The following is a 15,906-nucleotide window of genomic DNA, read 5'->3' as shown; positions in this document are numbered from 1 at the left end:
TAACTCTTAATGCAAATAATTCTTATAGTAAATAGAACAGTACTAAAATTGCGCCACTGTAAAAATAAAAGTGAAAATAAAAAGTTCTACACATCTATTTTTTATTCTTTTATTACATTGTTATCTGATATGTTTTGTTCTACTTTACTTTACGAAATAAAAAGATGTAGAATATAACGGTTTTTGTGTGACACTAGTTAGTAAAAAAAACACGTAATAAAATATTGTACTTGTAAATAAAAGTATTAATTCTCAGAATTTGAACAACAAAGTCGTTATAATTTTATATCTTATACAGGAAATTAATTTTTTAATTTAAAAGTATAAAATTTAATTAATTAATGTAAAAATGTAAAATGTATATTTTTACATTAATCACAATTTATACTAAACAGATTTTCTATCGGATATTCTCGTACTGTAAATCCTTTAAATTTTAAAATTTACATATTTATTGATTGTTTTAATCTTAAAACTTTTTCAAAAATTTATAACACCGACGAGACAACTAATAATTTAGTCAAGACTGTTTCTCCAGCTAGTTCGATTACCATACGAAAAATTATATCAAGATGTAATGTATATAGAAGCATGTGTTGTAGACGAACAAACAGTAAATATGAGGGTAAATCTCTTTCCATTCTTTTTTGAATTCTTCAAATATCTGCCAAATTTCCGATAGAGTATTCTATCAGTTCATCAATAAACGATCTTCTTGCGTTAGTTGCGAATTGCAACTGAATAGAAATATTTATGAACGTCTTTCTTATAAGTAACAAAAAATTACAGGAAAAAGAAGGAATAAGAACTACGAGAGAAGCAACGTAATTAAGCCAAAGTTCGATACTAAAATCACAAAGCAAAGACACTTTATAATTGAGTTAAAAGCAGAATACCCAAATTACGACGATTTTGTGGAGCAGCCACGGCTGTGGTGTCGTAGTCGGAGTCGTGGAGTTTTGGCGTTTTAGTCAGAGTCGTCAAAAAATCTGCCATCTCCGACTACTTTTTACTTATCAACTTTTTATGTATATAAAACAGAAAGGATATAAAACGGAAAGGTTAAATTCTAGACATTTAAATTTATATTACTGAGAGTAGTAGTAGTTTGTAACATACCGATCACAAAATTAATTTTTCGAGCAAGTTATTGTCGAATAAATTAAAGTCACAAATAATTTTTAAAATTAAATTAAGATTGCAAATAAAACTTTGTCTAATGGAATTATTTNTAATACAATCTAGTACTATTAAATAAAAGTACTTAATTCACAGAATTAAGAAATAAAAATCGTTATAATGTTTTTTATTATACAGGAAATCAGTTTTATAATTTAAAAGTATAAAATTTCATTAATTAATGTACCGTTACAAATGTAATCTGTAAATTTTTCTATTATTCACAATTTATGCTAAACAGATGTACTGTACTTGAGCAGGTTTAAATATAAATTGAATTGTATAAAAGTTTGAAATATTTAAAATGCGAGTGAATTTTTACAGTGTTACCTTTGAATAAATTTACAATGAATGAAATTTTATTACAGTGTAATTTATTGTCTCGACATTTTGTAGTGTTATTATTAGAGTACAACAACTATCAGACAATTATCGAGATTAACGTAATTGAATACCATGAAATAATTACGAAGAAATTATATTGAATTGATTGTAATAAATTGCATCTCTGCTTTAAATAGAAGCCAATTTATCGGTCTTTTAGATTAATTTCCTGGTGTAATCATTGTGATTATGAAANAGTATAAAATTTAATTAATTAATGTATTGTTACAAATGTAATCTGTAAATTTTTCTATTATTCACAGTTTATGCTAAACAGATGTACTGTATTTGAGCAGGTTTAAATATAAATTGAATTGTATAAAAGTTTGAAATATTTAAAATGCGAGTGAATTTTTACAGTGTTACCGTTGAATAAATTTACAATAAAAGAAATTTTATTACAGTGCAATTTATCGTCTGGACACTTTGTATTGTTATTATTAGAGTACAACAATTATCAGACAATTATCGAGATTAACGTAATTGAATACCATGAAATAATTACGAATAAATTATATTGAATTGATTGTAATAAATTGCATCTCTGTTTTAAATAAAAGGCAAATTGTCGGTCTTTTAGATTAATTTTCTGTTGTAATCTTTGTGACCATGAAATAATTACGAAGAAATTATATTGAATTGATTGTAATAAATTACATCTCTGTTTTAAATAGAAGCCAAATTATCGGTCTTTTAGATTAATTTNTGTATTAAGTAATATAACACCAAAACAAAATTATTTTTGAAAGTTTTTGTTTTTACATTAATAGATTAAATTAGTTTATTATGTTTAAGCTTTTCGAGTTTTTTCATTTACTTTGTCTAAAACATGGCACATTTTTCCTAGTAAGTGGTGTAGTAATTTTTGGTGATTGTTTACAATATAATTATGAATAAATGAAAGTCATATTTGCTAATGAGAAACATAATTCCAGTTTAGGTAATAAGTGCTAACAATGGAAGTGTTACGTAACAATGAAATTGTTAAGAGAAAGCGACGTGAAAGACGCAAATGCAGTTTTTTTTTTTCGTTTTTGCGGTACATCGAACATATTTTTAGAGCCATCTAAAAATTCTCTAATTAGTCTGAAAACAAGGGGACCCAATTCTTGCATTTTGTGAAAACGGGTAAAGTTGAATGTAACGTAATAATCTTAATCTTAGTTATCGTTACTTTTGCCCGAGCAATGCCAAGCCTACCGGCTAGTATATATACATTTCTTGATCTAGTTATTTCTTCACTTCACCATATTCCATTTAATTTTTTAACCGTTCTGTTGCTTTGTGCTAATCTTGTATGTAGAGAAAATGGTATTATGAGACCCTACAGGTATTATCGAACCCCTCCATTTCGAACTGAAAATAAAGACGAACTATAGCAGATTGTGGCTGAACTGCACTAGGCAGACATCCATAGCGAGGGGAAAACCTGTTTCACTTCAGTTAAACGGTTTTCTGTAATGAATCAGCACATTTGTCTTTTTCGAAATTCGAAAGTTTTCAATGGTAAGTTAATTTAATTATTTCTTAAGTATAAATCGTGTAGTTGTAGGTTCCCTGGTGCACGTGTTCTGTTTCAGAGACTTAGGGGTACGTATAAATCTGTGTGATGTTCACGTTTTTTATTGTTTAATCTCGACAGACATAAGTTAATTCGAGATGGCGATGCGTGAAATACGGACCCCATTGGTGCTTTTAATATGAAACCCATCTAACTTTTGTAAAATTATGTGGTAGATGAATGAAATAATAGAAGGAAAATGAAATAAGTACAAATAAATACTTAACACTATAGGAGCATTATATTTGTGATTTTTGCAGATGATTACCTTCTTTTTTTACATTTCCTTATTATTGCTATTATAAAATCATTTTTACGATAAAATACATTGGAGTAGATAATTTCGTAATTGTTTGAGATTCTTTGTACTTTCCTATTTGTTTTTGAATACATTAAAGCATGTTTTGTAACCATACAGTAAGACTCCGTATTACCACCCGGTTTTACGTAAGCCTACTCTCTGACTTTTTATACAGAAGCCTTCAAAAACCATACTTATTGGTAAAATTGAATTGTATTCTTTATTAATAAACAATGGAAATAATATTATAAAAATTTAACTGAGATAAACTGTCCTTTATTACTATTACCTTCATTTCTGATATTTGTCAGGAATTTTCAGGCTTCATTTTTTCCCTCCTATATATGTTTCTATTTCTGTACAATTTCTATCCGAACCTTATTTTTTTCCAAAGTTCCAAATACCTTTTTCTATCTTCTTTTTTTTAGTGTTTATCCATTTTAAGTAGTTACTTTTTTTGTTGTGTCATGTTTTCTATTGTTTCCATCCATCATAAACGGTTTTCTGGTATTTTTCTGCTACGCTTGCGAGATTAAATTTAAGATCTTTGATTACTGCTATTTCCGTTTGTTTTTCTTTCTGTGTCTGTTTTAATTTTTTTGTAGGGAATAATGATTTTTGCTTTTTCTAGATAATGGTCTGAGCCACAGGTAACACATCTCTGTACTCTTACATCTAAAATTTTAATTTAGGCTCTTTGCTTGGTAATAACATAGTCAATAATGACTTCCACTTCCTAGTATGAGTCCAAGTATATTTATGAATATCTTTATGTTTTAATAACCCGTTATTGACTGTATAGTGATTTGTATCACAAAAGTCTATTAGACTTCTTCCATTGTCGTTCGTTACATTGTCCAATTATATTGTCATTTCTCAATGATCCTGTCATTGCAATGAAATCACCCAATAATATTATTTCTTTTGTCTCTCCAGTTTCATCTATCACCTCTTGCTTCTTGTTGTAGAAAAAATCTTTAACTTCATGGGTTTCATTCCTTTAATGACGCGCGATTAACACTTAATTCCTTTTTAATGCGATTTTTTTTTATCAAAGTTAATTAATCGTTCTAAACTTGTAGTGTACGGATTTGACTTGGGTAAAGTTATTTAAATCTACTTTCTGATGTCGAAAACGACCTCCAATAATTTTTTAATTNAATAAAAATTTTAATTTTTAAAAAATATTTAAAAATATAGGTCTAGATAGTATTTACCTTACTTTAAACCCTTGTCCTCCAGGGACGTCTACGAGAATGTCCCGGGAAATCCAACACCAGATGTTCTCAACGTCATCCAGCTGTGTAAACAATGACTCATCGGTGTCAAATTTCACAGAAAGGCGAGACAAAGGAAGTTAAACTTTGAAGCTTTTTCTTCAAAATTAAGGCAATTCTTTCGTTTTTTTTTCAGTTTAAACTATATTTTATGCTTAATTACATTAAATTAATTAATCAGTAGGCGTAAAGTGAATAATTGAATTTTATACTTCTAAATTATATAACTAACTTTTTGTGTAAGAAAGAATATTATAACGATTCTTATATCCTAATTCTGTGAATTAAGTACGTTTATTTGCTAATACTAGATTTTATTATGTGTTTTTCTTTACTAAGTAGTTTTACACAAGAAACGTTATATTCTATCTGCTATGATTTCGTAAAATAAAGTAAAACAATGTCAATACCTTATCAGATAACAATGATAAACGTTTTATTTTCACTTTTATTTTTACAGTGGCGCCATTTTACTACTGTTCTATTCACTATCAGAATTATTTGCATTAAGATTTAATTTATAACAATACGCTGCTTTTAAAATAAATCAATTACATTTGCTTCATTATTTATAACAAGTAAGCACGCAAATCATTCTAATACTAAAAATTTTGCAGTATATTAATGCAGACAAATGAATCAAAATTAATGCAGTGTTTTGTTTCTTATAACTATATATAGTGTACTGTACATTACTGTTCTATGTATGTCTATTCTTTTTCTAAATAGTTTACATAATACTAAATATCTGACATGTTTTCAAACTACAGAATAAAACAAATTTTTACGTTAACACGAGTAATGTCTTTGAGAAAAAATTTCAGTAAAAGTATGCGTATATTAAAATTATTAATACATAATCTCTAACTTTCGTAATAATTTAGAAAAGTCTTTCTGTAATTTCAGAAATTTCGATAAATTTAAAGATAATTGATCTCATTAGGAACCCAGTTTGAAGTGGTAACTCGACAATGTACAGTACAACACGAGTTTAAAGGTATTCTAGTTTTTTTGTAGTTATCAATGTTCCGAGCAATGTATTCAAGTTTTGCATTAAATCTTATAATATTCGAGTATTTGGCCAACTGTTATTGTAACAAATACATTTTTACCTTCGATCTTAAAAATTCTTTCGACCACATAGACATTGTCCATTTCAATTGGTCAGCTGCGAGGTTTGAGTTAGAATTGTAGACTTTAAACTGCAGCACTAAGATATAACATAGCCTGCAATTCAGATTATGTTAGTAATTTTCGAGACTGTATCACTGAAAAAAGACATTACATTCACCGTTCTAAACAAACAGTAAACTTTTTACTTTATATCGTCGAATTTCTTGCTAAAAGTATTATTTATAAATTTGTTGAAACACGTTATTTGTCAGTCACTAACGGCTTAATAACGAAATTTCTGTACTTCTTCAGTAAAAATTAATGGCTGTCCTACATAAAATGTTCGCCAATAAATTTGCTGGTATTAAAACTTTCAATTGTTTGTTTTATTCTTAAAGGTATAATTTAGAGAACTTTCAGCAGAGCATCTTTTATTTCGTAGAACACCGGTCAATTCAATTAGAGAAGAGAAAATCGAATACAAGCCACTCACTACCTGAAAACAACTCAAAGTATAATAGATAAAACTGCAGCAAAAAATACTTTTTCTATTTATGATTATTACTAAATATTTCGCTTTCTTTAAACACTATTGTAAAAATACATTTCAAATTAAAGCGATATAACTAATTTTATAATATTTTAAGAAGTGATTACACATTGCTAATAACTACATTCTAAAATTTAATAAAAAAATAAGAATTAGTTAAATTTTTACAAATAACAATGATTGCAGTTTGTATTTTATCATCGAAAATATATATTTGCCGAATATATATAATAAATACGATATTCTCTAATGAAACTAAAAACAACACTATAATAAGACGTATTTACCCTGATCAAGAAATTTCTTTTGACGTAAAAAAATCCCCACATCGATATCCCGAAAGGTCTTCCTCCGAATCTCTTCATGAATCCAATGATCTGAAATTATGCAATTATTAATAAAATTACATTACATATGCAATAAGATTAATAAATAACGTACTTTAAATCTGTATATCGGCGAGTAGATAGAAGAGTTATACTTCCCTATGTTGATAAAACTGTCGTATATCTAAAGTATATTTATAAAAAATTTTTATAGTTTATTTTTTAAGCAGTTACATCTCATAACTCGCATAATGATTACAACAATACTTACGATCGAGGTAAAGCTTGATAATGCCCACGACACAATTATTGCTCCAGTGAAAAATGTCACTGCATTTATTGCGATTGCCACACGAAAAATTATGCCAAGACGTACGAAGAGAGTGATATATATATAAAAGCAAGTTTGATAGAGAAAATAACTGTACATAAGAGGGAGAAACGCCTTCCATTTATCGTTGACTTCTTCAAATATCTGCCAAATTTCCCAGAGTTTTTCCATTAGTTGATCAATAAAAGATTTTGTTGCATTCATTTCAAACTGCAACTCAATAGAAATGTTTATCAACTTATTTCCTAAAATTGACAAAAAAATAACTGAAAATAAAAGTGTGCAAATTACGTGAGACGCTACATAAATTACCCAAAGTTCTAGGCCGAAAACACAGAGCAGAGACATTTTGTAATTGAGATGTGCCGATTTTAATGCAGAATAACCAACGAACGAACTCATTGTGATACAAGATAAGAGAATCAAAACGTAAAAACAGAAATAATAACTAATGTATTTATCATATTTCTCGATAAATTTTTCTTCTTCCGTAAAATCTTTCATGTAATGATGAATATTGATCTTTCTTCTTTTCAAAATACTAAACTGCACAACAGTGTACAGAGAAGCATTCAATGCAACGATTATAATGAAAAATTTATTATTTTCAAATATCGAAAATAATTGAATGCAAACGCCTTCAGACAGAATCGTTACCGCAAGCATTAATACTACCGTCCATAAAAATATTTCGAGGAAATTCGTATAAACTGTAAAATGTTTTTGATTTTTTCTTGATTTTTCTTTCTGACAATCGCAAGTTTCCACCAAATTCATACCGAATACTTCGGAAACAGAAATCAAAGGTCGAAGCTTTGTGGCAATGCAATTGCTGTGTTCTGAATGCATTTTGAACGAATAAAGTTTAAAGATTATTACGTTGTACAGTCGCGAAGTGCACAAAAGTTAAACGTGGACTTCAGTTATAATGTAACAGAATACAGAATTGGCAATATACACTGAGAAAAATACAAAAGTTGGAATAACGCATTAAGTCGTTTTGTCTCCAGTAGAATATTCTGTGAAGTGAATACGTAAATCATAAGATGGTTAGTGATTGGTTGATAGACGCAATTGTGGAAAATCAATAGTGTGACATCAACTAGTATTTAATCCAATCACGTATGTAATGTGTAATCATCCAATGTAAGTGACTGAATTGTTGCTTGGAAACAAATTATTATCAATAAATTTTAAATTGTAAACCATTTGCGATACGCTATTTAATTTTATATACGTAAGTAAACATAAATTTTACTCAATATTATTTGAGTAAATATCTATATTTATTATTTAACATTAAATTTGATAAATGCTTCTCCATTTAATTTTAGAATTGATAATACGAGAAACAACAATAAAAGCTTAACTTTCTAACGATAGAAGTTCATTTACCAGAATATTCACAATATTCTGGTAAATGATCCTTCTACATTCGCATTAAAAAATATAAATTTTGAACTTAAATTTCAACGAATTGTGTATATTTTCGACACAAAATAACAATGTTTTGAAGACAAGATGTATTGTTTATTAAAGAATTTATAGAAAAGTTGATTGGAATAACTACTGCATACGATAGAGCAGAAATATGGCTGATTTAATTTATTTTTCTTCTGTTTTCTAATGATTATATTACAATAGGTTCACATCTTATTATTTTATTTCGCTTATTTATTTAGTTCTCGGCAATTGTCATTTTTTCGATTAATCAGAAAAATACATTTTCATGAGTAGTTTATAATAAAGACTAGACAATTATAATTTCAAACGTACTCCCAGCATTGTTGGACGATTTAATGGATTGGTGAAGAGTGGTTAAAAAAAAGTGAAAAACAGTAGTTTTTGTAACTAAAATGCTTACTAGTAGAGACTAGAACTAGAATGCTCATTTGTAACTAAAATGCTCATAGCTCATTAGATGTATTTACAATAATGAAGTTGAAAATCACAAAAAGTTGCTAGGACTTAAGGTAAAAACGACAGGACAAACATTAAGAAAAACACTACAATAAACACAAGACTCAATACAACAATATACAGTTATTACGGAGTTGATTTAAACAGAATTTTTTTAATACGATTTGTGTGTGAAATTTTATTTACGCTAAATTTGCTGCCGTAACATTGAATCATTTGTATTACGTTAAGACAAAGATACGTACAAACACATTAAAATTTTTAAAGTTTTAAAATTCAAGAATTCCCTTATCATTAAATTTACCTGCTTGAAAGAAAATTTAAATTAAATAATCAGTTTTGCCTTTAATAAATATATATTTATTAATATTTAAAATTTGGAAATTCTCAAACGATTATTTAATAATTTCAGACGAATCAGAAATTACATAATTTGGATAGGAATGATTGCATTCGTGTTTGAAATAATTTAAAGCGAATGAAACACATTTCTATTTTACAAGGAATTTCAGTTCCGAGATTTATGTCAATGAAATCGATGCTTCGGATATTTCCAATAACACGTGTACAATTAAGTTACTCTAATAAATTTTTTGATGTATAAATATAATACACAGTCATGTTCTGCATCAAATAATATTCTCGTATAAATTAATCGTTAAAATATTTTATAATTTTCTAAACTACGGTACAAAGTATTAAAAATTAATTATATTTTATATTTAAACGTTACTTATATTAAAAATTTATCGGTTATATTTCTAAGCGTTTTCTAATAATTTTAAATATATTTTCTGTTTCTATCCGATCTCCAAGAACTCTCTCCACCTCTCTCTCTATCCATATACCATTTCTCTTTTATCCCCTTTACACTACATGCTAAGTTTACTCCGTCGTACCGAGTTTGTCTGGATTTTCGTTTTTTTCCCCTTCTATGTGGAATGTACTCCATTGATATTTTCGGGAGTCTCTTGTCACTCTTATTTTTTCCAAACCAAATAAGTTGTTTTCTCTTTATTTTTTCAAAACCGTCTTTTTCAACCCCATAACGTGTTTGAATCTCTCATTAGTTATTGTTCTTCTTTTGAGATTTTCCACGATCTTGTTAATGCATACATTTTAACCAGTGTTACTTGTTTTTTCTTTATCCCAGTTTTCATCCATGCACAAGAGAATGCTTTTAACAATAGTTTTATATATATACTAGCAGGTAGGCCCAGCATTGCTCAGGCAAAATTAACGATAAATAAGATTAAGATTATTACGTTACAGTCAATTTTATCCGTTTTCACAGAATGCAAGAATTGGGTCCCCTTGTTTCCAGACTGATTAGAGAATGTTTACATGGTTCTAAAAATATGTTCGATTTCCCGCAATGAACGAAAAAACTGCATCTGCGCCTGTAAATCTTGCACGTCGCTTTCTCTCAGCAATTCCATTGTTACGTAACACTTCTATTGTTACTTAGCACTTCCATTGTTACTTAACACTTCCATTGTTGATGGAAGTGTTAAGCCTTAATCCTATCTTTCTCCACCCCCGGGGGAATTTCGAAAAATCCCTACTTAGTGTGCGTTTTCGTGACGTACCCTAATTGTGTACCAAATTTCAACTTTCAACTCCTAACCGTTTGGGCTCTGCGCTTATTATTATTATTATTATTATTATTATTATTATCAACTCGTCTCGATTATGTATATAGATATATTTTTATTTTGTTATAGTTATTTTTTTACACCACCATATTTCATTTAATCTTTTGACTGCTTTCTTACCTTTTGCTAATCTTCTATTAATTTCTAATATATCTCTTTCATCTTGACGAATTTGTATTCTAAGATAATTGTGATGTTAACATCCCTTAATTTTTTTCCGTTTCCGTGTCTATTTTAGCTTCACCTATGCACAAACATATTGTTTTACTCGTGTTCATATATAAACCTTTACTAAAATATTTTTGATTTATTTTTCTTGTCATGTACAGTACTTTAGATTATTTTTATCCTCTGCCGTTTTCATCTGATCATCTGATAACATTTCATTTTGCATATTTCTAATACTTTTTCTACGTACATTTTAAATAAAGTTGGTGAGATACAACTGTAAAGGAGTCAATGTCCGGTCGTTATTTTATGTTTTGGGGCGTTATTTTTATTTAATTATTTTCCTTTCGGAGTTCATTTTAGTTAAGGACAAACTCCTAAGCACATGTGAAAAAGAAAGAAAAAGCAAGCTTAATTTGCATCAGTGCCTGATCCTGTAGCACAGATTTATATAAATTAAGACAGTCCGGAGATGCACTCAACGTGAATAAAAGGCGGCAGTTCCACTACGGAGAGTGCCACTACAATATCATTACAAAAGAAGCTGACATTGTATGCCACTACAAAATGCCACTACAAAAGAATGACACTACACTACAAAAGAATGCTACTACAAAAGAAGCTGACATTGTAGTTCCACTACAATGTCAGCTTTACAAGACATTTACTCGTGTATAAGACATTTACAAGAAGCTGACATTGGTAGTTCCACTACAGAGAGAGGTAGCTTCAGGTGACAACTGTGGTATAGACGTCTGTGATCCATTAGAGGGAACCCTATCTTTTTTGCTGTAGAATTCTTGTTGAGGTGGAGATAAGTTTCGTTGATTTAAATATTATAAGTATAATTGTCTTTGATTATTGGGTTTTTCTTGCTACTTTTCCATTATTCTATTATTTAACTTACTGTTGGGACAATTAACCCATTATTGTTTTTCTTGTCAATATAATAAAACTTATATTTAATTTGAATTATTATATGTGGTTGTGGAAATTATTGTCTATTTATTTGGAAAGTCCAGGCCTGGTACTTTAACCCTACTATTGTGTAACCCCTTTCTGTTTTCCTAAACGATGCGTTACACAACGTTTCTCTCTTAGCAACGAATTACAATTAGTTTACGAAAAGAGGAATTTCATTAAAATGCAATTTATTATGTTCACAAAATTATCTATTATCCGAGAATTAACATCTAGTGATTAACGATATAAATGTTATTCGGTTTTCATAAACAATCGCGATGGAGAATATAGCGAATTATTTCTTAAATAAACTATATCTGTACTGGGAGTAGAAGTGTGTCCGTTCTAAGTTAATAGTGGAATTTCCTACTGTAAACATTACGTTTATCATCCTAAATATAATTTAAATTTTATTTCAAAAATGCATCTATAACGTAGTTATTTATGTTACAGTACATATGTATTTTGTATTATATGGAATTCTAGTAGAATCTATGAAATTATAGACATACGAAGTTAGCTTTTTGAAATATTATTTTATTAAAATCTACATACTTATATAATGTATACGTAATTGAGTGTAAATTTTACATTATATTCTTTCAGGTAAATACCTATATTTAATATTAAATTCGATGAATGCCTTTCCATTTAATTGTAGTATTGATATTACGAGAAACAACGACAAAGCTCAACTGACTAACGATACGAGTTTATATATAAAATATGGAGAATAGTAACTTTCTACATTCGCATTAAAAGATATTTATTTTAGACTTAAATTTCAAGGAGTTGTATATATTTTCAACATAAAATAACAATGTTTTGGAGACAAGATGTATTGTTTATTAAAGCATTTATAGAAGAATTGACTGACATGATCACTACATGCAATTGAGCACAAATGTAGTTTGTGTAATTTATTTTTCGTTTATTCTATTATGATTATATTACAATATGTTCGCATTTTATTATTTTGTTTCGGTTATTTATTTAGTTATCGGCAATTGTCACCTTTTCAATTGATCAGAAAAATACATTTTCGTGTGTAATTTATTAAAAAGACTAGACAATTATAATTTAGAACTTTAAATTTATGCATAGATATTTACGTACTCCCAGCATTGCTTCGGAGTTTCAATTGGTGATGGATTGGTGAGGAGTGATACAAAAAGGGTGAAAAAATACAACAGTTTTAACAACTAAAATGTACATTAATTGACCTAAGTATTTACAACAATGAAATTGAAAAACCATTCAAAGTTGCTATGATTTAAGTAATAACCACAGGACAATCATTAAGAAAAACACTACAATAAACACTTACAAGATTGAATATAACAATATAAAATATTCACAGAGTTGATTAAAAAAATAATTCTTTTGTACGATTTAGGTCTGAAAGATTTTTCATGCTAAATTTGCTTCATACATTAAAACAAATATATATTTTGATTTATATATATATTATTTAAAAAACCCGTAATTACTTTATATATAATAGAAAGTACTGTACAGAATACAATTTTAAAATTTAAGAGTTTACTTATCATTAAATTTACCTGTTTCAAAAAAAAATTAAATAAAATAATTAGTTTCGCCTTTAATAAATATATATTTATTAATATTTAAAACATAGAAATCCTCAAACAATATTTCAAACGAATCAAAATTACATAATTTAAATTGAAACCATTACATTCGTGCCTGAAATAATTTAAAGTGAATGAAACACATTTCTATTTCACAAAGAATTTCTGTTCCTAGATTTATGTTAATGAAATTGATGCTTTAGATATTTCCAATAACACGTGTACAATTAAGTTACTCTAATAAACATTTTGATGTATAAATATGATACATAATTATGTTTTCCATAAAATAATATTCTTGTATATATTAAAATCGTTTATAATCTACTAAACTAAGGTACAAATATAAAAATATAATTTTATTTTATATTTAAATTTTACATATTTTATGAATTTATCGGTTATATTTATAAGCATTTTTTAATAATTTTAAATGTATTTTTTGTTTATATAATTTATCTACAGTATCTATATTCGGTTTATGGCGTCTGACGTCGCCTTCCGATCTCCATCTCTTTCTCTATTCAAATACCATTTCTCTATAATACTTTTTTCACTACATGCTAACTTTACTCCGTCGTACCAAATTTGTCTGGATCTTCCTCTTTTTTCCTTTTTTCTGGATTGTATTTTATTGACATTTTCGAGAGTCTGTCGTCACTTTTTCTTTTTACGTGTTCAAACCAAATAAGTCGTTTTTTTTTTTATTAATTTTAAAACTGCCTCCTTCAATCCTATTAGGTATATAAATCCCTCATTAGTACTTCTTTCCCTTATTTAGATTTTGTACGATCTTTTCAATGCATCCATTTCAATTGTTGTTACTTTTCTCATCTTTCCCCTCCCCCGTCATTCTCCATGCCTCCTCCCCATATATGAGAATGCTTTTAACAATAGCATTATCTATATATATAATTGAGACGGGTTGATAATAAGGTATAATAACAATAATAATAATATGCGCAGAGCCCAAATGGTTAGGAGTTGAAAGTTGAAATTTAGTACACAGTTAGGGTATGTCACGAAAACGCACACTAAGTAGGGATTTTTCGAAATTTCTTCCCACGGAGGAGACAGACGGGATTAAGTCTTAACGCTTCCATCGACAATGGAAGTGTTAAGTAACAATGGAAGTTTTAAGTAACAATGACAGTTTTAAGTAACAGTTTAAGTGTCAACAATGGAAGTGTTACTTAACAATGGAATTGTTAAGAGAAAGCGACGTACAAGACGCAGATGCAGTTTTTTTTTTTCGTTTTTGCGGGAAATCGAACATATTTTTATACCTATCTAAAAATTTTCTAATTAGTCTGAAAACAGGGGGGCCCAATTCTTGCATTTTGTAAAAACGGGCAAGGTTGACTGTAACGTAATAATCTTAATCTTAATTATCGCAGCACTTTTGCCCGAGCAACGCCGGGCCTACCTGCTAGTTAAATTATATATTTAAGATTAATTTGTATTCGTTATTTTTATGTTTTACAAATTCTTGTATAAAATGAATTGAATTATATAAAGGCTTCAAATATTTAAAATGTAAGTGTATTTTTACATAGAAATATGATTAAATGAATTAATTTATAGTAAGATGAACTTGATAAAATTGCAATTTTTCGTCTTGACAAATTTACCTGTGTATTTTGTTGTGTTTTTACAAGAGGGAAACAATCATCAAACGATTAACGGCAGAAACGTAATTCAGTTTAATGTAATAATTACGTTTAAGTATGTATCGAATTTATTGTTTAATAAAGTGCATATATACTAGAAATTGATAAACATTTATCTATCTGTTAGAGTAATTGTGTTTATAAAAGTTAAAACTTATTAAAGTAATTTCATTATATGCAAGACTATTTATTTGCAAAAGTTTTTATAATCTTTAATCGGGATGAGTTATTGTTCGTTGCTATTATCGTCTCGGTTCTAGATATGTAAAAGTGTTCATGCTTGCTTTGACCCGAAATGAATTTCTACGTTACCATTTGCATGTCAATATGAAATATATGACTCGAAAAATTTTATCAAATGAATTAGTTACGAGATTTAGTTAGTATTATCAGTAATAATTCGATAAAATTCAATAAATAAGTTAAATTTAAAGTATGTTTATTACATTCGTTTCTTCACCAAAGTGGTGTTACTTTCCATACCAAGAAAACAATGTGAATTACATTTCTTACATTAGATTTAGCAAAATTATTAAATTCACGTTTACTTTTACGTAACGTCAAAATTTGTTTTGTAATTAACATAAATAATTTTTAATCAAACTGACTAATTGTTTTATTTTATGTGACATTAATAAATTAATTTTAAAGTAATGCAATTTTCCAGTCATATATAACCATATATGTCCTGTTCGAGTGAACGATAATTTATATAAGTCCAAACGGAATAAATTGCCGAAATTGCAAAACTCCAGGGTTTGTATGTAAGTTCGTCCTAACAATTTGAAGTGTAGGCTATCGAAATTACAAAGAATGAGTACTGTAAAATTCTAGTTACACGCTTATGTAAATTAATGTGTTCGCAAATTGCTACAGTTAAACATTTTCTTATATAATTGGTTTTATAAACAGAAAA

Source organism: Centruroides sculpturatus, unplaced genomic scaffold, assembly GCF_000671375.1.
Source record: "Centruroides sculpturatus isolate CEXI.00-Female unplaced genomic scaffold, Cexi_2.0 scaffold1553, whole genome shotgun sequence".
In the NCBI taxonomy this organism is placed as follows: Eukaryota; Metazoa; Arthropoda; class Arachnida; order Scorpiones; family Buthidae; genus Centruroides; species Centruroides sculpturatus.
Note: the sequence above shows the minus strand (reverse complement) of the source record.